A 25,060-nucleotide genomic window follows, 5' to 3' on the forward strand; every position below is an offset into this window, starting at 1 on the left:
TTTATAAATTATTTATTTCAAATATTTTACTATATTAGTGGAAAGCTGATTAATACCCTAACTAAAAGGACCATCTCATTAAACAGGCTAGTTACAAATAAATGCACATTTCTTATTTTTATATGAATGATAATTATGGTAAGAAGTTAAGAGGTTTCTTCCCTTGAATTTTGAAAATATACTAGGGGAATTAATATCTCCAATCTCAATTCAGTGAATGATTAGATTAAATAACAATACATCAGTATGTACACATAAATGCCACAACAAAGTATTTTAGCAAAAAGAATTAAAATAACCATGTTGTTGATTCATAAAAATCCTTTCTGGAAAACAAAATATGAGTGTTTTATTATTCAAAACAAACAAAAAAATCATTTTCAGAGTAGGTTTCAACAAATGTGAAGTTATTAATGTAGAATTTTTCTATTGACTCTATTAGGAAAGATGTTCTTTGGGAAAAGTGAGGTATCTAGTAAGATATTTCCATTAGTTAATTCTGGAAATTAGGAAGAAGAAGGAGAAAAATAATCTACTTGAGAACAATGATAATCAATAGCAGTTACAAAAAAAATCAGTGAAACAAATATCTTTTCCTAAATATTCTGTATCCTTGTCAAGTCACTTTAAACATGAATCATGTCCCTTTTGAACCAAAAGACAGACATAATTAGAAAATTAGTGAACTGAATGAACTAGGATAGATTGTGCCCAGAGAAGAAAGCAGTTATAAAATGAATAAGTTCTAGGAATATGGTGTACAGCATGGTGACTCTTGTATATAAGAGTGTATTATTTACTTGAAACTTGATAGGAGGGCACCACAGCACAGATATGTATGTTTGCACACAAGCACATGAATTCAAGTGGTAACTAGGTAGAGGCAATATGTGAATTAATTAGGTGGTAGTTATCATTACACAGTGTGTATGTATATCAAAACATCCCATCATACACATAATAATTTACTAATACAAAAATAATATAAGCATTTATTAGATACAACCATTCAATCATCATATATTTAAGATAATGCAGGTTTGTAAATATTCTTCTCATTTTGATCCTTATTATTTAAAGAGAAACCACAAGTACATTGGACATTTGGAAATATGACTAAGAAAACTCCCAAGAATTAGAGTTTCTGTCTTGTTAGTATAGAATGTAGCTTAGTGAAAGTTTTATTTTCTTAAATATATTTTGCTCTGAGCAAACATATAGAACAGAATTTGTCACAACAATAATGTAGTGGCCATCTCTGTGTGAGCTTATCCTTCATAATTACTTTAGTAAATAAGTGTCCCATAGTGATACCTCAATAGTTTTAGGAGAAAAAAGGTAATTAGTTTTTCCAAGATTTAATAGTGCAACAAGGAATATTATCACACTTATTTAATAGTTAAAGTTTAATGTCGTCTTGACATATTTGCTAAATCATGTCAACTAATGCCAAGAAAAATAACAAGTCAGCTTCAGCTTATAAATAGAAATAATCAAGGTAGATAAAATTTCCATGGCTAAAAGCAAAATTTCACCAATAATATGCACAACAGGTGGCTATCTCTTAAGATGAACAGTCAAGTACTGATAAATAGAATGTTCCACTGGTTGAAGTTAAATAAAAACTCTCTGTAGAATCTAAGCATTTTAGTGCAGAATCCATATGTCTTATGACTGTCAGAGGGTTGAGAAAATTATTTAATCATACATGAAATGTAGTGAACAAAAAATTTAGTTGAATGGTGTTGTATTTTTTAAGTTTCCTTAAAAACTTAAAAAATGTATGTATGCATACTTCAATCTATAAAAAATGACATGAAGGAGACAACAAAATAAATGTAAACCTAGTAAAATTTCTAGAAAAAATAAAAGTGAATGTCTTTACAACCTTGCATCAGAAAACTATTCTTAGATTTAAATCTATATGCAGGATCTACACAAATCACTCTTAAGAGATTAAAAAAATATTAGTAGTAAATTTCTAATTAGTTTCCAATATGTTAAATCAATTGATATAAAAGAAATAAAATTTTATGTTAATATATGAACACTAAAGGAAAAAATACATATCATTTTCACAACAGAAGAGCAATAATTTTTTCCAAAGAAATGGATAAATCAAAAAATATAGAAGACATTTGTCATAATTATCATTATTTGATGTTAAAAATTTGCTAGATATTTAAGGATATGACCTTGTTAATGATAATTTACCATCACATGTATAATTTTTATGGTTTTATATGTAGGTTTCAACATAAAAGTAATTTAAAAATGAAGATTAATGTACTTTCCAAAACTCTTGGAAGACTACATGAAACAAAAAGCATAAACATCAAGAATAATAAAAATATGAATGGAAGGTTTTCTTAATGAGCATAGTTAGCTACCTGAAGATATGCCACATTCAAAAATTGTGACTACATTTCGCTTCTAATGCTCATTTTATTATCTAATGCTCATTTTATTATATATATATTACTAGCATCACTTGTAGTTTGGCAACGGACATCAATGTGCATGATGAATTGTCAAGAAAATGTATGTCATTTGCACCCTTTGCACCATTGCTCCATTTTGGAAACTGTTTAAGAAAATTTTGAAAAGGAATTGTAACAGGGGTGAGAGGTGGGAGGGAAAAGGAAAGAGAAGGAAAATTGCCTGGAAATGGAAGGAGACCCTCATGGTTATACAAAATTACATACCAGAGGAAGTGAGGGGAAAGGGGGGAAAAAAAAAAAAACAAGGGGAAGAAATGAATTACAGTAGATGGGGTAGAGAGAGAAGATGGGAGGGGAGGGGATGGGGGATAGTAGAGGATAGGAAAGGCAGCAGAATACAACAGACACTAGTATAGCAATATGTAAAACAGTGGATGTGTAACCGATGTGATGCTGCAATCTGTATATGGGGTAAAAATGGGAGTTCATAACCCACTTGAATCAAAGTGTGAAATATGATATGTCAAGAACTATGTAATGTTTTGAACAACCAACAATAAAAATTAAAGGAAAAAAAAAGATCCTAACTATAATAAGTAAAAAAAAAAAATCTATACTAACAAGACAGGAAATCTAAGTCTTGGGAGTTTTCTTAGTCATCTTCCTAAATGTCCAATGTACTTTTGGTTTGTATTTAAATTGTAAGGATCAAAATGAGAAGAATATTTACAAACATGCATTATCTGAAATACATGATGATTGAGACAACAAAAAACACATACACATAAAAAGATGGAAAAAATAAAATAGAATGGAAAAACTCACTCTTTGATGAAAATTCTGCCTCCTCCAAGAAAATGAATTCAGAACCGCTTCAAATTCCTTGAAGCTCTAAATACTTTTCTGAAGAGAAAAGATCAAAATTAAACATTGCTTTCAGGTATAGAGCTCTGATTTTGTAGTCTGATAAACCCGGCTCGTTTTCTAATTTCCCCTAATAATTAGTTATCCTTCAAACTGATTCTTAAAGTTGCTGTTTTGGCTATCATATCTAAAATTAGACTTGATAACTGGTATCTCACAGAGCTGCATTGATAGTGAAGAAAGTGCATTTTATGCTTATTAAACAATTCCTTTTTAAAATCTTTCTCAAAATATTATTTCATTAATAGGGTTTCAAAAATGCAGAAGGCTCTTATTCAACACCACAGGTTATTCAGGAAGATATTTTAAATTGATAAAATATTGCACCAACAATTAAGTGAAAGTTTTCCCTCTTATATACTTATATTTATAGTGCTGTTTCCTATAAATAACATCAGCATTGAGTGTAATTTAACCTGATTCATAGTAATATAATTTTTTTAACTAAGAAACTAGCTATAAGCAAACTGAATTGGGACTGGTATCTTTGTGCACAACCAAGTCAGTAATGTGATCTATTAAGAGATTATAATTTATAATTATCTATAATTTCATGAGTCTTGCTATCTGATCATGTTTGATAAAGTACTTGCTGATAGATAGCCAGGTGATGCAGATAGATAGGAAATTTTAAAAAATAATAATAATAAAGATCAAACCTGTTTGCCTAATAGAGGTATTTCTCTTAATCAATGTCAAATTTAACTCTCATCTCCAGTGAATGGATAATTGCATCATTATTTGCCTTTAAATTTGAAAGATAATCTATTTGGATTACACAGATGGTAATTCCTGCCACAGAAATAGATGAGGTTGGTCTTTTAGATTTATCATCATAGCCACAGGAGACAATATTGAACAACTTAGGTTCAGTAAAGAGATTTGTTGAGTATATATTGTCATTCACAGACAAGGTTCTGGAGGACTAAAACATGTTTGCTAATTGCTCCTATTATGATTAATGTAGAATGGTTTTTTTGTTGCATAAATTTATCTACAAGAAATGACCTTCCTTAAGGGTAGAAAACACTAATTTCAACATTATTTGACACCAAAAACATTCTGAAATAGCAGTAAAATGAGGTACATTTGTGTACTCTTCTATATTGTTTTAATATGCCCTAAAAATTAGTTTCTAAGTAAGAAAATTATGCAATTCAATATTAATATATACTTAAACTACAAAAAAATTGTTCTACATTTCATTTATCTTGAAATTCTTGAACAAATACAGTTTTTGTAACAATTATGATTTTATTAGTCATAATATCAATAATGACTATAAAAATAAATATTATAAATATGTTAAAATACTTTGTTAATTCAAAAATTGTCGTATGTACTCCTTATCTTTTGTAAACAGTGTTGCAATTACTGTGGAAACTATTGCACAATTTATGTGCTTGACAATTATGTATTATCATTATTGATGAATTTCCTGACATTTATTTTTAACATAGATTAGAAAATCATAATTTGTAACTCTTGTCTTTATAAGATAAATCAACTAGGAAAATAATTTTAATTAAATAACTTGATAAGAATTAATTTGGCTATGACATAATTTTGACATGATAGAAAGTATATCTTGTACAGCCCTCTTCATAAAATTTAAATTTTACTAGGTTACAATAAAATTGAACATTTTTTTGTTTTGCTTTATAAATTTTATTTATATAAAATATAAAACTTTTTATTATATCATAATACATAATGTTTTAACACTGGGATTTTGGTTTTTAATTTTTTATTCATTTTTTTATTCAAATTAGTCATATGACAGCAGGATGCATTATAATTCATATTACATATATAAAGCACAATTTTCCACATCTCTGGTTGTATACAAATATCGTCATACCATTCATGTCTTCATACATGTATGTAAGGTAATGATGTCCACTCAATCCATCATCTTCCCTACTCCCATGCCCCTCCCGTCCCCTCCTACCCCTTTACCCTATCTAGAGTTCATCTAATCCTCCCATGCCCTATCTCAACCCCATTATTATTTCAGCTTCCTTATCTGAGAGAAAACATTCTGCATTTGATTTTGGGGGATTGGCTAACTTCACTGAGCATGATATTCTCCAACTCCAATCACTTACCTGCAAATGCCATGATTTTATTCTCCTTTAATAGCTATTAATATTACCTTGTGTATATATGCCACATTTTCTTTATCCACTTATCTACTGAAGGACATCTCAGTTGGTTCCATAGTTTAGCTATTGTGAATTGTGCTGCTATAAACATTGATATATCTGTATCCTTGTATATTCTGTTTTTAAGTCATTTGGGTATAGGCTGAGAAGTGGGATAGCTAGGTCAAATGGTGGTTCCATTCCCAGTTTTCCAAGGAATCTCCATACTTCTTTCCATATTGGTTGCACCAATTTGCAGTCCCACCAGCAATGTATGAGTATAACTTTTCCCCCAAATCCTCACCAATACTTATTATTGTTTGTAATCTTAATGCCTGCCAATCTGACTGGAGTGAGATGAAATCTTAGAGTAGTTTTGATTTCCCTTTCTCCAATTGCTACAGATGGGAACATTTTTTCATATATTTTTTGACTAAATGTATATCATTTTCTGAGAAGTGTCTGTTCAGGTCCTTGGTTCATTTATTGATTGGGTATTTGGGGGTTTTTTTGGTGTTAAAAAGATTTTTGGGTTCTTTATATACCCTAGAATAGTGTTATATCTGATGTGTGAGGGGTAAAAATTTTCTCCCAAGATGTAGGCTTTCTATTGACTTCACAGATTGTTTCTTTTGACGAGAAAAAGCTTTGTAGTTTGAATACACCCCATTTATTGATTCTGGATTTATTTCTTGCACTATAGGAGTCTTATTAAGGAAGTCAGTGCCCAATCCAACATGAAGGAGATTTGGGCCTACTTTTCCTTCTATTACATGCCCTATTTCTGGTTAAATTCCTAGGTCTTTGATCCGCTTTGAGTTGAGTTTTGTGCATGGTGGGAAATAGGGGTTTAATTTCATTTTGTTGCATATGGATTTTCAGTTTTTCCAGCAACATTTGTTGAATAGGCTATCTTTTCTCCAATGTATATTTTGGGCATCTTTGTTTAATTTAAGATAACTGTAATTATGTGGGTTAGTCTTTGTGTCCTCTAGTCTGTACCATTGGTCTACCAGTCTATTTTGGTGCCAATATCACGCTGTTTTTCTTACTATTGCTCTATAGTATAGTTCAACATCTGTTCTAGTATTGCCACCTAATTCACTGTTCTTGCTAAGGATTGTTTAGCTATTCTGGGTTTATTATTTTTTTCCAGATAGATTTCATGACTGTCTTTTTACTTCCTATGAGGAATGTCATTGGGATTGTAATTGGAATTGCATTAATCCTGTAAAGTGCTTTAGATCCTATGATCATTTTGATAATATAAATTCAACCTATCCAAGAATAAGGGATAGATAGAACAAGGGATTCCATATTCTAAGGTCTTCTTTAATTTCTTTCTTTAGTGTTCTGTAGTTTTCATTATAGAGGTCTTTCACCTCTTTCATTTGGTTGATTCCCAAGTATTTTATTTATTAAATTTTTTCTGAGGCTAAATGGGGTAGTTTTTCTCATTTTCCTTTCAGAGGATTTGTCACTGATATACAGAAATGCCTTTGATTTATGGGTGTTGATTTTATATTTTGCTACTTTGCTGAATTCATTTACTATTTCTAGAAGTTTTCTGGTGGAATTTTTTTGGTCTTCTAGGTATAGAATCATATTGTCTGCCAATAGTGCCAATTTGCATTCTTCTCTTCCTATTTGTATTTCTTTAATTTCTTTTGTCTGTCTAATTACTCTGGCCAGTGTCTCAAGAACTATGTTAAATAGAAATGGTGAAGGAGGGAATCCCTGTCTTGTTCCCGTTTTTAGAGGGAATGCTTTCAATTTTTCTCCATTTAGAGGGATGAAGGCCTGGAGCTTAGCATAAATAGGTTTTATGATGTTGAGATATGTTCCTGTTATCCCTAGTTTTTTCTAGTGTTTTGAGAATGCATTTTCTGCATCAGTTGAGATGATCATATGATTCTTATTTTTAAGTCTATTGATGTGACTTATTTATTGATTTCTGTATTTTGAAACAACCTTCCATCCTTAGAATGAACACAAATTGATTGTGATGCACGATATTTTTGTATTCAATTTGCCAGAATTTTATTGAGAATTTTTGCATCTATTAGAGATATTGGTTCATTAGAGATATTTTTTCATTATAGATATTGGTCTAAAATTTTCTTTCTTTGATGTGTCTTTGCCTGTGTTTGGAATCAGGATGATATTGGCCTCATAGAATGAGTTTGGAAGTGCTCCCTGTTTTTCTATTTCATGAAATAATTTGAAGAGTATTGGTATTAGCTCTTCATTAAAGGTATTTCAGAATACTATAGTAATAATGATAATAATAATGATAACTAATAATAATAATAGGTCAGTTTTAAAGAAAGATTCATCAGTCCAAAATTCAAAATTCTACATATGAAAATCTTACAAAGTTGAAGTATTTTTAATCTTATGTTCATTTTATTGCATTAACTATTATGCAAACTTTTATTGTGGACTTTAAAATACACAGTACATGTTTACACATATAAGTGTATGCATTTGTACAAACATCTTTGTTGACTATTTATAAAGCACAAGGGTATTAATTTTTTTATTTGAAAGTATTCTATATTTTACATACAGTAGTATAAGAACTGTGAAGAGTGATTTATGAACATATATAGAAAAATATTTCACCAAATACAAATAACTATAAAATTATAAGAAAAATATAGTAAAATAATTTAAAATTATTTGAAATGCATACTATTTTAATTTTACCTTTTTATTTGTTTGTGTGTGTGATATAAAAATAAAGTTTACTAAAATTCCTTAATAAATATAATAACAAGAAGGTCAGACACAGAAGAAAAAAGATGAGGGGAATATATATTAAATAATTTTTTAAAAATTGCAAAGCAAACTTATTATCAGTTACATTAGAAATCATTGATTAAATATTTAGACCAGAGGCAGAGATTATCATACTCTGTGAGTAGGTATGCTACAAATTTAAACCTACCCTTATCATAAAACCCATCAATCCCACTTCTGGATGTTTTACCATAGAAATGGGCACACAAGTTCAGAAAAAGAATACCACATTAATGTTCATTGAGGTCTTGTTTATACAACACCTAAAATTTGGAAACAAATGCCTATCACACATTGCAAAAAATGGGCATTTTTTAAATATAAACATACATTAAAGACTATAGAGCAAACAAAAGAATCATGCATTAACAGAAATAACAACATGGATGGATTTCAAAATCCTATACTGAATGAAAAATACCAAAGTACACACTATATGAATTATAATTGGATTTTTATGAAATAAGGTAATACTTATTTTAAAACAATGATCAATTTGAAAGGTATGGAATGTCAATTAAAGTCAAATTTGTAAACTTTAGACAACTTCAGTTTCTAATATATTTTCACATCTTAATGTGATTTTTTTTGTTTGGATCTCTTTTTTACTATTTTTAAATTTTCGGTAATAATTTTATTAAAAATGTAAGGCACAATTAATGTTTAAGATAAAATCCTCATCATAGAGCTAAATGCCAACAAGAGATTTTATAGCTTGGTTTGTAAAATCAGATTATTTTTTGCAAGTCTTGAAAAAAAAGCAGTATATTTTGTTTTACATTAAATTATCATCAATATGAATATTTTCAAAAGTCTTGTCATTAATCTAAACATCAGACAAAATCTATTCATAACTGTGAATAAACATTGAAAAATTTGTGTAGGTGAGAGTTCTCAAAAAGCAGAATTTTTTCAATCTGATATAGAAATTGAATATGGCTCCATATATAATCTATACCAGAAGCATTTGTTAATCAACTTGGAAGAAGTAACATGTTAAAGGTCTGGATTTAAAAATGAAAAGTTAAGAGTTGCTATCTAACCTGTAATAATGAAACTAATGAATCTCTGGGTATAACCTTTCCTAAGAGGAGCCAGATAAGTTTCTGGTTAATAGCTGATTATATTGAAAAGCTTTCTGCATGGATAGACAACAATTTGTCCTCATTAGAATACTCATTTATTTTGTATATAGATTCATTTTTCATGGTTTGCTGTGCTTCTGCAATCACATGGAGAATCACTGTTATTATCATTGTTTTGTGGGTCAAAGTTAAATATCTATGTTGCTTTATGATCATTATCTTCTTGTAAATCTACCCTATTAATAAACTAGGTTTACAGTTCAGGTACATAGAGCTTTGTACAAAAATTTAAGAATTTGCTCTGCTATTTCACAAGGCAGTGATTCTTATCTCTAAGTTATTGTTCCAAATTCTCATATTTAATCTTTATTTTAACAGTAATGAGCTGACCCAAACTGACAAGAATATGCCAATTATCTAAGTAGAATCATAAGGAGACTAGTACTCACTTCTTTGTGATGAGACATCTGTGTCAATGAAATAGCAAATCAAAGCATCTTTATTTGCTGGGACAAAATATTGCAAATTAGGCAATAATATGCTGTTAACATAATTTTCAAAATCAAATATCTACAGAATATAAACTGAGTAGAAAACTCTTTGTTCCTTATTTTTTATGCAAATATGTCTATGTATTGTTTTAGGTATATATTGCTATACAGTTTTCATAAGAAACCTTCAAAACTTATTTGCTTAAAACAACAATTACTTTTCTGGACTCTGTCTAGGCTTGCTGAGACATAACCTAGAAGGTTATTCGTACTTGAAGTCTGTCAAGTAATTCCAGTCAGAAATTGACAAGGGCTTGAAACATCCAAAAGACTTCACTCACAAGGCTTACAATTTATCAGGATTTATAGGGGTCTCCTTGCTCATAAGAAATCTTGAGTTTTTATTCAAGTTCAATAGATAAAAAGTCAAAGCTGATGCTTCTCTTTCTAAACTAAAAATTCCAAAGTATCCTTTTTATGATACAACATAATTCTGTTATTCTGTACACACACACACACACACACACACACACACACACACATATATATATATAATGTGTATATAATATGTATTTATGTCAATACACACATTTATTTTTTCATGTTTTTAAATTATTTATTTTTTATTGCAATTTGTTATATATGGCAGTAGAATGCATTACAATTCATATTACACATATGCATCATAATTTTTCGTATCTCTGGTTGTATACAAAGTATACTCACACCATTTGTGTCTTCATACATGTACTTAGGGTACATTAGGTACCTCTCATTCCACCATCTTTTCTACCCCCATCACCCTACCTTCCCCTCCCACCCCTTCCCCCTTTCTAGGATTCATCTAATCCTCCCATGTTCCTCCTTCCAACCCCACTATGAATCAGCCTCCTTATTTCAGAGAAAACATTTGGCATTTGAGTTTGGGGGATTGGCTAACTTCACTTAGCATTATATCTTCCAACTCCATCCATTTACCTGAAAATGCCATGATTTTATTCTCTTTTATTGCCGAGTTATATTCCATTGTCCATACACGCATTTCTTTATCAGTTTGTTTGTTGATGGACATTTAGATGTTCTACATATTCTGGCTATTTTGAATATTGCTTCAATAAACATGAAAATGCATGTGTTGTTTTGACAATGTTTTCATTTCATTTGAGCATGTACCCCTTAGTGGCTTAAACAGCATGAAATCCTGTCATTTGAAAAAAAAATGGATGCACTTGGAAAACATCATGTTAACTGAAATAAGTCAAACAGAAAAGAAAAAAAAAAAAACAATTTCACTCATATATGCAGTCAAAAAATGTTGAATTCATAGAAGTTGGAAGTAGAGTGGTGGTTGTGAAAGACTAAGGAGAAAAATGGGTATAGATAAAAGAAAGAATATAGTCGGGAAGTATTACAGTTTTACAGGGTAAAAAAAATCCCGTTATTCTATGGTACATTGAAATGAATATAATTTATAAAAATTTTTTATATATTTAAAAATAGTTAGAAGAGACTAATGTGCAATGTGTTCACTATAAATAAATGATGAGATTTAAGATGATGGATATGCCATGACACTGAGTCATTAACTACCCAATGTGTACATGAATCAAAACTTCTCATTATATTCCATAAATATGTACAAATACTTTTAAAAATATAAGCACAAGACTCCTATTATTTATTTATTTTATTTTATTTTTTTGGTGGTGCTCGGGATTGAACCTTATGCGTTCAAGACAAGCACTCTACCAACTGAGCTATATCCCCAATAGGTACAAATATTATATGTCAATCCAAAAATAAAATAAATTCCATGCTGAGAGTGGTGTCAAATGCCTGTAATCCCAGTAGATTAGGAGGCTAACAGAAGAGAATCTTGAGTTAAAAACCAGCATCAGCCACTTAGTGAGGCCCTAAGCAATTTAAGGATACCCTGTCTCTAAATCAAATATTTTAAAAAGGGTTTGGATGTGGCTCAGTGATTAAGCATGTCTGGGTTCAATACCCGAATAAATTAATAATTAAATAAATAATAAAAGAAACTCCAGAACATCAATTTGAAAGCATTATTCAAAGCCAGAAGGAGAGAATGAGAAGTAGTTAGCCTATAGGAAGAAGACGAAATTGTGTTTGTTATCATTGTTTGTTTCATTATTTTTAGCAACTAGGGGTCAATTTGAAGAAACTATCTGCCCAGTACCTTGTTAATATTAGAAAAAATAGATTCCAAACAAGATATTTAGAGGATGAAGTTGCTCCCTAGATCTTCAGAGATGTGATTAGATAATTTGGGGTGTACACAACTAAGTATATCTTGCTACAGTTTCAGAAAGTCAAAATAATAAATTTTTATATGAACTTTAAGCCAAAAGATATTATTGGCCCATTTGAATCCATCCATCTCTTTTCCTGGGTTCAGGGTTTCATGGACCACAAGCTAGGAAAGAAATTTTTTAGTCCCCCCCTTACACTTTTACATTGCATGTCTCCAAATATTCCATGTGAGCAGAAGTGGTGGGTTCAATATCTACCTATGTTACTTAAAAGCTATTTGAACAATCTGTACATTCCCTTTTTCCCTTTGGTTGTATTAACTGAACTGATTTGCCTGAACTCTCTTTATTCATTCTTGTTTTATTACTTTGGTGGTTAAGATTATTTTAATGCCAGAAAGTAGGTGGAGCAATAAGAAAGAAGAATTCAGGGTCCATGAATCCTGTGAATGAAGCGGGCTTCCAAGTTAGAAAAGCATAATTTTTAACTAACAGACAACTTTTTTTTCTCTGCTTAAATCAATACAATTTTTTTGATACTAGATTGTTTAGTCTTTCCCAATCAAAAACAAATTCTGTTATGATATTGATTTTATGTGTATTAATAGGGTCAATCTCACCTTAAACCAAGGTGAATTTACGAGAATTTTGGTCTTTGAACACAATGGAAATTATTGAAGATTAAAAAGGTATATATGAAAAAAATGGAATAAATATGAATAATTTTGAACTTTTTTAATGGTACTTGTGATTAAACGCAGAGGCACCTTACCCCTGAGCTGTATTCCCTAGTTATTTTTAAGTTTTATTTTGAGAGAGGGTTTTCAAAAGTTGCTGAGGTTCTCATTAAGTTGCTAAGACTGGCCTCAAACTTGCAATCCTTTTGCTTCATTTGCTGCAATTATAGGTGTTCACCATTGTGCCAGGCTCTTTCATACTTTCAAAATATATTCAATTTAGAAAGATTTATTTCTTCAGTTTCTCTGTTAGAAATTAATATATTTGATATATATTAATTAATTAAAATCTAATGATAAAAGAAATAAGAATTTGCTGGTGTTTAAGCATTTGTTAGGTGTCAACCTAAAATAACAAATGGATAACGATTTTTAAGAAAGCATAGACAAATAGTGAACAATGACAGAAATGAACCTGTAAATCATTAAGCATGGAAAATTTTTCAGAGGGCTCTTTTTAATCTAGCTCATTCAATTATATTTCTAAAAATCAAGAAAAAGAATATGTTTATCTAACAAATACATTCCTCTAAAAGACCAAAATTATGTCATAATTTAATATGACTTTGTTTCACTTTAAAACATTTGGTTACATGGCCTTTCCTATGTTTTACATATGTACATTGTAAAATGTCAATAGAGAGAGATGTAAATCTATTTATATATTCATTCATTCCATTCTGTCCAGTCATCATTCAGCTAGCTAGCTAACAAGCTACGAACACACAAACATAAACATATAAATATGAATTTTCATCACAGTAATTAAAATGCATGAGGTTCCTCTATAATGTTTGATTCTTCTGTATCTTTGTTTCTCTATTGTAGTTTTCAGAATTTTCGCTACAATATCTTCAAGGGCTTTAATTCGCCTAGTGTTTTAATCTGACAATTCATACTTTAGCACTTTTTTCCCACCTATTTCTGCTCTTCTCTCCTCATTATATACTTAGAACTATGCAAACTTTTATTTTTTTTTTATTTCTAAACCTCATTAATTTTAGTTAAACCCAAACTTAAATTCTCTTGAATTTTCATCTTTGTTGTATAAATGTTGTTTCTGTGGTAACTGTAAAATGTTCATAAGTCTTAATTCTCTAACACATTTTCACCTACGGGTAGCCTGTCCTTTTTTTTGGTAAGTGCAACTTTTTATATCTAGAATTTTTAATTAGTTATTAATAAAGATTTATAGACTTATTTTTAAAACACTTGTTTTATGATTGTGGTTTTGGTCTATTTGTGGTGTGAGACATAATGCCACAGACCAGGTAATTTACAAAGAATAGAAAATTACTTCTCATAATTTTAGAGGTTGGGAAATCCAAGATCAAGAGGCTACTCTCTGCTTCCAAGATGACACCTTGTTTTGCATCCTGTGGAAGAGATTAACTCTGTGTACTAATGTGGCAAGAGACAGGATGGTAAATTAGTCCCTGAAAATTTTTAATAAAGCACTAGTCCACATATGAGGTTGGAACCTCTTAAAAGCCTCACCTCTTAATACTGTTGCATTGAATATTTAGTTTCAACATCAATTTAGGTGGGACACAAATATTGTAATCCACTATTTTTTTGTAGATCATACAATTATTCGTGTTACAGTCTTTTTATTTTGCTTTATCTCTACATACTCTAGTATTTGTTTCTTGGTTTACTGAGTATTTCATATTTGTCCAATATTTTGACTTTATTTTAATGCTTTGTAAAACTTGATTTTAAAATCATCTTACACAGAAGATACATTTTTCTTGACCTTGCAAAATTCCATGCATCTCGTTTTGACTAGAGCTTCCTAAGCAAGCACTCTACTTATTGTTCTTCCAAGTATGATTCCTATTATGTGTAGGTTACTTGGTATTAATCCATACTTCCAGACCCTAGACAGGCTGGGGTCTGGTTGAGAAGGATTGCTGTGCCCAGTGCTCATTTCACATTTGTAGTCTTTTCAGTCTTGGACATACTCAGGCTGTAAGACTCCAATCATGGGATCTGGGCCTTTTAATCCAGCTGTGTTTCTCTACTTTCCTACATATGGCCTAACTTCAGTTTCTGCTGTACAATGTGCTGGTGGTCTGCTTCTTCCTTCCCCTTCCTGCCCACTCCTCTTCTTATTTATTTATTTGTTTATTTATTTATTTGTTTTTGATCAGTGCTACTTTTTTTGTGTCTACATGTATTTTAACATGTTTTTAAGTCAATGAATTTTCAAAATGTTTTCAATATTTTGTTTTGTACAGTACATCAATTCTTCACATTTCAGTCCTGTAACACTTGAATTGTTTTTGTTAACTATCATAAATAAATTTCCTGACACCCTTTGAAGAATTTCAGTTGTCTGGAGCATAGATTTTCACCAAGAAAAATCTAGAATGTGTCAGTTGTAACCTCAGGTTTTATTTTCAAAAGTGTTACCAATTTTCAGTGTTCCAAAAGGGAATATTATAAATATAAGTCATATGTTTACAAAAATAATACAGCCTTTATGCTTGCTACAATTGCAGACCCCTTCCACTATCCCAATAATAATTGAATCCTGTGTGTACTGCTCCTGGCTATAGTGTAATTATTTATCACCAGGAGTTATGATATGTACTATAAGGGTATAAATAAAATACTATGAATCGCTTGCCACCAAATATATAATACTTTCATTTGATATTGCAATAATTGGTTCAAGTTCTCAATTTTAAACCTTAAAAGTTATTAGTAAAGCCTATGGTGCCTGGACATTTTTGCCTCATTATAAATTATTACAACATTGACAAGAGGCTGCTACAATAAGGAGATATTAGCTTAGAGCAGCATCTTAGGAAAATGTTCCCAGTAATGTGAGAAAATAATTTCTTCTGCTTACACAGAATATGCTTAATGGAGGAAACATGAAAATATGATTTTGAGTGAAAAATCAAAATTTTATGTTGTAAAAATATCTACTTAAATCTTATTTGTTGGATATAAAAGCCCTGAGGTTATGCTGTATTTTTGAAAGCTATTTATATCCCTGTCTGTTCATCTTAGCAATACAGCTAAATGATTTATCACAGCTGTGTCAGCATTTATCTCAACAAGGTTTTCTAACAGAGTATGGAAAGGCATGCAAGCCAGAGGGAGATTTTATGACTTTAGTCAGTGTACATGTGTTTGGTAGTATAAATGATTAATATATTCAAGTTGTATATCCACAACATTTCTCTACACTGACAAAAAACAAATATAAAACTATTAAAATTAATTTGTACAGATTATAGGTGTGTTTGTGTGGACAAGGACACACACATACTAACACAGAGACACACACATGCACATACCTCAGTTATTCTTGGGGAATTTCCATATTTTTTAAGATAATAACTTGCTATGTCCTTCAGTTTTATGAACCATAATATTTAAATATCCAGTATGGTCAGAAGTATGACACATGATGCTTTTTTCTATGGATTGTGTAGATTTTTATGTTTGAAATCATTTTTCTATAAATAATTTAGTGCATGGAAAAGGAAGATCTGTTGTGTGTAAGGTCAGATTCATTGTAGGAAACTCAATGGAGTCATCTAGCTCTTATTTTGAGGTTCCAAGCTTTGGTACCCAGTTTTATAAAAATCCACAGGAAAGTCTCAATCTAATTTTCATTGACCTGTCACCAATCTTGTGATAATGTCTACGTATACAATTTGATTCCCAAAATCTCAGAACAAAAAAAAATGTCTTTAACGTATCTTTAGCCATCTACCACTTAATTCTAAGTCAAAGAGAAATTGTTCTAATATATGTACTCCATTGAGTTTTCCCCATATTTCTAGAGATAGGCTATATGTCTATATCTCTTTGAAAATATGATAGTTTCTTTAAAACATACCTTAGAAACTTTTTCTTCCACCATGTTCTCTAAAAATTCACTAGTTATCCAGGTGCAAATCATGATAAATATTTAGCCAGGGACTCCAAAATTCTAGCATTTGGATTGTTGAGTAGTTGACAATAAGACTCCATAATAATATTAATAAATATACAGATAAATTCCTGATATGGTCATAGAGATTCATATTCTGCACAGATGACATACTGCTAGAAATTCATGTTTTTAGCCACAGATATTTGCAGACATCACCACATTCAAAGTTAGTAGATTTTCATCAGCACTTTCTTCAAGATGCTATTCAATAAGGACATAAGTAAAAGAAGCACATACATTACTTAATAGCTATGTACCTATTGTATAAAGTTCGAATAGATAAAAATAAATCATTACTATTTGCCAAAGACATAATTAGGCTTATAAGGAATCAAAAAGATCCAACAGATAAGTTACTTAAAACAGTAATTAAAACTGGCAAAGTTAGCTGAACATAAAGTTAATGTACATAAACTTACATAGCAATTTTAAAAAGCAAAATTAAATTTAAACAAAGCAAATGCATAGTAACATAAAATCAAATGTGGAGTTATAAAAAGAGATATAGCATCAAACAAAAAATTTCCATAAATTAAGAAAATCTATTTAAATAAATGGATTTACCCTGTAGACTGACTGAAAAACTTTGCTTTTAATTTATTTCTAAGTCAATCTTCATAATTTGTTCAAGTAAATTATACTTTATATAATTAAATCTTACAAAATTATTTATAAAAGTAAATTGTAGTGGTATTTCAACAGATAATGTTATGTGGAAATTCAAAATACCACAGCCAATCCTACTGAAATAAGAAGAAAAGAAACTGTAAGTTTCCTGCTGTTATAAAAACACAGTAATTAAGATACTGTGATATACATAAAGAATGAACAAGTAGTGCTAGTATACAAATTGCCCGTGCCTACCTGGAAACTTGATTTTGACAAAGGGTACTTAAGATCAATAGTAAAAGAATGCCCTTCCATAATATAAAATAACTCCAAAATAATAAAAACAAAAAAACAATCTAATAGAAAATTGTGCATGAGTCCAATTTTATATAGAAAGTCTACAGTCAACCTTAAAATAAATCTCAAATCCATTTTATATTAAATGAATGCAAATAAGAAGATTGAGATATCACTATAATACCAAATATGGGTTGGGATGAAAAGTAATAGGTCTTCTCATTAATTTTTTTTAGTAATTCATTTGATAACTTCACTGGAAATCAGTGTGATCGTAAAATATGCACAAGAATGCTGAGAGAATTATTATTCATAGTAACCAAAAAAAAATAAAGGTAATACATAAATGTTTTGAGTTATTCAGTCATTAAATGGAATATCCTGCATCATTGAAAAATAACAAGCTATTGATATATAAAATTCATAATGAGTTATTCTCATAATTAAATAATTCCTTTATATTTTCTGTTCATAAAATTCAGACACTATTGGCATTACTGAAACTTATCTATGAACTTGAAAGTCTTGATAGTGATTACTTTGGAATGGGTGGAATGGGAAATGCTCCTGATTTTCAAGGAACATAAAGAAAGCTTACATAGGCTTTCAATATTGTTCTATATTTTGTACTGTAGACTATAGATATGGATGTGTTTCACATTAAACCTTTTTGAATTCCCTACTCTCCAAGAAAGAGATTATTTTATAATCACAGAAAGAAGTAACAATCAGGTTCCTTTTTTAATCTAATTAAATTTATTGGTGTCAACCTCATTCAGTTTAATCAATTGGACCTTTGAACCAATAACACTTCTAAACCTTTTCTGAGTTAGCGGATACATTTGCAACTGAGCCAATCAATGTAAACCTCGGTGCATTGAATGCACCACCAGCTAATCAACAGTCTCACTTGAATAACCACACTTAAACAGCTGACTTTAACCAATACTTCTCTGTAAAACACTACCAAACCTTGAATCCCTTGAACTTCTCTAAACCTTGTATTTTATTAGATCTCTGTTTTGTACAGAGAAACTGAGCTACAAAAAACATAGCTCTCTCCTATTTTGTATGTAATGCATTCTGTTTTGTTTTCTGAATCCCATTGCTTCACTCTCTCTCACCTTTTATATATGATTGATAATTTATTAACTAAGTGTATTTAAAATTTTTGCACTGTTAGATTTATTTAGTTCAGAGAGTGTTTGTAAGTCTAACAATGTCCCTTAAAATTCAGAAAACTTTGCAAGAACAGTCAAAGGATATCAGTGTAAAAAGCAACTAGGTTCAGTCCAAAAGCACCAGTAGGCTTTTGGCAACAAAGGATAAAGTTGCACGTAACATTGGCTTCATATATTTTGCTAATACAATTTCTGTTAACTAAAGCCAATTTATCATTATTTGTTGTTAACAGCTGATGTTGGTAACAAAAGTATAATAAAAAACAGCAGTGTTAAAATATGACGATAAAGTTCCTTTTCTTATATGTTCATTCTCATTGTTTTCAAGGTTTGGGCTGTTTTATCTGCTGTGAAAAGCAGTTATTAACTATCCCACTTACAACTCTAATAAGTCATTATAAAGTATTCTGTGCAATTTCTGCATGGATGTGTTCACAGTCTTTCAGATACCTAGACTGGAAGTCCAAAATGCAGAGATTTTTATTTTTTCATCCAACACGAGGCCTTAACTTTATTAATAATAGAAACAGTACAAAGTCAAACCAAGCTACAATTCACAGCTGCAATTTAGTTGACAAGTTTACTAAAGTCACTATCCAGAAATCTAAGCAATCCTCTTTTCATTACAAAAAAACGGTTCATAAAAGAGTCAAGCCTTAGACATCAATCAATCAATCAGTCAATGCCTGATTTTAGAAGGTTACACTGTTGATTCTACTACACCATTACAAGATGATTGATGTTGTTCTTTAAGGATCAGACTGACTTTGCTCTCTACACATTTGCCTCTGAAACCACCAATTCTGTGTCCTTAACTTCCACTGTTGTTTTTTATTATAACTTTTATTACCAACATCAGCTGATAACAACAAATAGTGATAAACTGGCTTTAGAGAACAGAAAATGTATGAGCAGAATATATGAAGTAAATGTTATAAGCAACTTATACTTTTTTGCCAAAAGCCTCCTGGTGTTTTTGGACTGAACCTAGTTGCTTTTTACACTGATTTCCTTTGACTGTTTTTATAAAGTTTTCTGAATTTTAAGGGACATTCTTAGACTTACAAATGCTCACTGAACTATATATATACCCAGTTTAGATTTCATCCACCTCTCCCTCCCTCTTCATTCTCCTCTTGTACAGCTGGAGTAGGAGTGTCTTTCTGAATGTAGGAGAGAGCTTCACCTTGAACTTTGAATTTCTTTGCAGCTGCTAACTGTGCTTGTTGAGATAAATTCTCCATCTTTGCCTCCAGCAAAAGGATTTAGGTGTCTGAAGCTGGGCTCTTGTAGATACCTGTCTTTGTAATGACAAAGAAGATGTTCTTAGATTTCTGGATAGTGACTCTAGTAACCTTGGTAACCTGCTGGAGACTCAGTTTGGACAAAGCCTTCTTGACTTCTTTTCACTCTAAAAAAAAGGAACTCTTGCTTCACTCTCCTCCTCCATTTCAGTTGCTGCTGCCAGTTGGTCTTCTGGCATGGCTTCCTGTGTTAAACTTGTTTCTCATGACTGTCACATTCTGTTCCAAACCTTGTCTCAGCCTGAGGCTGTGGCAATTCCTGCTCTGCAGCAAGAATGGTTTCCATGGAATCACTGGACATTTTTGTGGGGAACATAGAATAAGATGATGGCAGAAAGTCACAATGTAGACTTGAAAGTCCTGTTCCTCTTCCCTCACCAATAACATCCGGTTATGTAAGTATAAGTCTCTTAAGTCTGTTCTTTAACTTTTAGTCACATTGCCACCACCAGTACTGGAACCTTCATTTCACACCCAAAGTATAGCCACAGTCTTCCTGCCCAATGTTGTTCATCTTTTCTTCCAAATGTAATCATTCTATCAAAAAAGACAATTGCTTCTGTTGTAATCAGTGTTTTATTAAAACTGACATATCACTATTCTGCTTAAAAGAAATATTTTGATGCTTTATATAAAGAAAAACATGTTTAGAGGAGTATTAAGTTTCTCCATAATGGTACTATTTTCTCTGTCATCTTATTTATCTCAGTCTGGATAATATTAACAAAAAAACCCACAGTTTTAATTATTCATATTTCTTTTTAATAACTGAGGTCCTTGCCTTACTATTGGATATTTGCATTTTTATTAAATTCAGGAATGGTATCTCAAATGATAGTAGAATAAATTCAGTTCTTGACCTTTATGCTTTAAAATCCTGTTTCTCGTGATGCAATATGTGTATTGCAAGAAATTAAAAAGTAGATTTCAAAGTTACCTGGTGAATCAAATTAAAGTGTCTAACCTCTGAAAATAGAGCTGTTGCATAGTTTGAGAACAGTCAGAGATAACGGGATCAGAACATAAATATATCCCAATTTCGAAGGGCAGAAGCAACCTTGTTCTCTTCTCTGTTTTTCCCTAGGAAGTCCATTGTCGAAAATAAGTATGTGATAGAATTTCCAGATGTATCTGTACAACTCAAAAGCCCTGGATAATCGGAGAAACAATAACATACCAGATTAGAAGAGTAGCATGGTTCTTGGAGAAGTCTCCTGAATTTCAGAAAGGACCAGGACAAGCAGAATGTCTTCATGTACCTGGAAAAGACAGGAGAACCTGAATCATCCCTGATATCCACACAAAAATAATTTCAGCAACAATTCATGAGTTCCTTGAAAAATACAAAAGAAAAAAAAAAAACGTGTTAAAAAATAAGATAGCTTTATAATACACCAATAAGAATTATGGTCAACATTAATATGACTCTTAGTCACTATGAATTCCTTAAGGCTTAAATTAGTCCCTGAGACTGAAAAGAAATTCAAAACTGAGTTAAATTATCAGTCAAAAATTTAAGACTCACTCAACAAATGAAATTATAGGAAGATTAAGAAAAGTAGATTGTTTTGTAGAGTGAATCATATAGGATATATAACTTCCAAATACTTTTTTAAAGTTAATTGTTAAATATATCTGCAACTGGGCAAAAAGAGATTATAATATTTTAAGAAAGGATAATTTATGATTATTTATGCTACTGAAACACAAGGTATTTATTATCCTATGATTCATACATACTTTTTCTTCAGTATTTAATATGCTATATTCTGTGGATGACAGTGAGCATCTGAATATTTACTAGTTTAGTTGTTCTGCCTACTTCTTAAATGCAATAATCATAAGTAAAAGTGAGAATAGAGTCAATCATGAAAATTATTTTTTTTAAAGTTGAGAAAAATCACTTATTCTTCTGTCTCAGGAGCACTTAGAAATGAATACCTTTAAATATCTGAGAACTCTGTATCTTCTCTTTGAAACAAACAATTTGAGAAAGATTTTTTCAAAAAGAAAAAAAATCTGACACTTTCCCAAAGATTTTCCACTTTACATGTTATATTCTATTAAAGTTTCTGCTCAACATAAAATAAATCATCATTTGCAATATTGTTAGAAGAAAACATTTTAAACTTCCTACATTAAATTACACCAAGGCTGCTAGTGACATTGTAGGTCTTTGCGATTTGTGAAACGCTTACAGAAAAGACTTCAGGATCTAACAATTAAAATGTTTGTCAAAAACTTCACTGATAGAACCAAAACTGAAATTTGTTTTTCTTCTTTAAAGGCAATAACCAAGAGTATTCTAATACAAACATATAAACATCTTTGTTTAATAGATGAACCAAATTTAAAAAATACATATAATGAATACACAGGTCACTGAAACACATAAGTAGCCCTCAAAGAAAGTCTGTGTCTCTAAGACTTCATTTTAGAAAACCTTTATAGAAGAGTTACCTAAGAGACACTGACTGTTTTTCTTTGGCACTGGGGATTGAAACCAAGGCCTCGCAAATGCCAGGCAAGGGCGTACTATTGAGATCCATATGTGGTCCTTTTTGTTGTTGGTGGTGGTAGTGGTGGTGGTACCAGGAGTTAACCAAGAGTCTGACACAGAGCCATATTCTCAGCTCTTATTTTTTTTTTTTTTTTGGGGGGGGGGTGAGACAGGGTCTCACTAAGTTGCTTTGGTCACCATTAAGTAGCTGAAGCTAGCTTTTAACTTAGGATCCTACTGCTAAGCCTCCCGTGTTGCTGGGATGACGGGAATGTGCCATCCTTTTCTTTTTAAAAAGTTTTTTCTGAGACACGGTTTTATTAATAGCTGCCCAGGCTGACCTCAAACTTACTACTTTCCTACCTCACCTTCCAGAGTCACTATACAAGGATAGTTTTGTAGACTGAATCTCATCAGATCTTTCATTGTTTTCTTCAACTGGCTTCACCTAATTTTTAGGTAGTTTGCAAAAACATTGAAGCCAGTTTGTGACTCAAAACATAGCAAATAAGATCTATTTTTCTAAACATTTTTTTTTCTTTGAAATTGATTGATATATTAAGTTCCTCTGTGAAACAACACATTTTTATATTAATAAATTACCTATCACTTAAGTATTATGTGCATTTTGATAACTTAATAGCTAATATGTCTAAAGCAAATTATGTATAAATCTATAAACTCATGCAATTTTAAACCTATAATATTTCTTCTACACTGTAGATGACAAAATAAAAACATTCAAGTGAATGAAAAATTTTCATTACGATATCTAAAGACAAACTGATAGCCCACTGTTATGGTTTGGATGTGAGGTATCCCCTCAAAACTCACTTGTGAGATAATGTTCAGAGAAGAAATGACTGGGTTATGAGATCCTTAACCCAATCAGTGAATTCATCATCTGATGGCATTAATTGAGTGGTGACTGAAGGCAGTAGGGAATGGTTAGAGGAGGTGGGGCATTGGTGGAATGGTTATGGGGTACATATTTTGTATCCAGAGGGTGGAGTCTCTTTCTCTGCTTTCTGATTATCATGTGAGCTGTTTCCCTGTACCAAACTCTTATCACCTGATGTTCTGTCTCACCTTGAGCCCTCAAGGAATTAACTCTGATGTCTGTGGATTGAAACCTCTGAAACTATGAGCCCCAAATAAACTCTTTGTCCTATACACTTTTTCTGGTTGGGTCCTTTTAGTTACATCAGTGAAAAAGCTGACTAAAACATCCACTGTCATATATTTCTAGTGTGAAGAGTAAGTAACACATATAAATTCAAATGTGAAAAATATAAGTAGAATCATCAATGAGTTATCATAATCTGTCTACAAATATATCTGAAAAACTAACATTTTGTTTGAAATTTGCATTCGTTTTATCAGGATACCCAAAGTCCTCCTCATATTCATTTCAATTGCTAAAATCTTGCTCCTTTACAGGATTATCAACATCAAAAATTCTTATAGTATTTTAGATTTCCCTTTACTCAAAAATTGTTAAAAAATAAGTTTATACTTCACTTTTATTTCATATTTGACTTTCTTTACTCAATAGTATATCTGTGAGCTACACCACGTTTTATATATTCCTCAAGTTTCATTTGATTTTAATGTTCATTGTGATGAATGACTGAGGCAGGATCTTGGCACCACATTATTGTTTAGAATGGATTTTTGAATTTTTTTTCTCTCTAGAAACCTAGATGGGCTACTAATTTCTATTCTTCAGAGAGCTATATCCTCTAAATTCTTTAATTTCAGGTTTCATTAGTAAATAATCCAAATGAAACATAGCAGAGCTAGAATATAGTAGCCCCTAAAACTACTTCATTTATATTCCATCTAGTAGATTGTAGCAGAATGTTGACTAGGAGGATATTGAAAATCAACATTAACTCAGAAGTCACCAAAGAAGCATTATATCCACCTATTCTTAATTCTTCAGTGCTAAATGTATGCGAGCATTTTTTGCCAGTTAAATGTGATGAAAAATTACCATTGTATTAGTGGTTTGTCTCTTTTAATCTCCTTAAATATGGGGTTTGGTAAATATCAAAATTTAACATTAACATCATTTAAATTATAACTTTGATTATTGTTTGATGTTTTATTTAATACACACTCCCTACTTCAGTGTTACATACACACCATGCCTACACTGTTTTCTGAAATCTTCAGAATTTTTTCTTCTGTCTTTAGTTATACAATATATACGTATTGTTATGAATTGTATAAATGTTATGAATCAGCATGAGGTAACCAAAAGGATAAAGATATTCCACTGAACCAGCACCATTTTTCAAAGGCCTTTTCTTAT

General features: G+C 30.9%; 1 pseudogene; it reads right to left on the bottom strand.

Annotated features, from left to right (window-relative positions):
* Window positions 1-19,695: 19,695 nt before the first annotated feature.
* LOC114094906 (nascent polypeptide-associated complex subunit alpha-like) lies at window positions 19,696-20,544 on the bottom strand (annotated as a pseudogene).
* Between the last annotated feature and the right edge of the window lie 4,516 nt (window positions 20,545-25,060).

Source organism: Marmota flaviventris, chromosome 4, assembly GCF_047511675.1.
Source record: "Marmota flaviventris isolate mMarFla1 chromosome 4, mMarFla1.hap1, whole genome shotgun sequence".
NCBI lineage: Eukaryota > Metazoa > Chordata > Mammalia > Rodentia > Sciuridae > Marmota > Marmota flaviventris.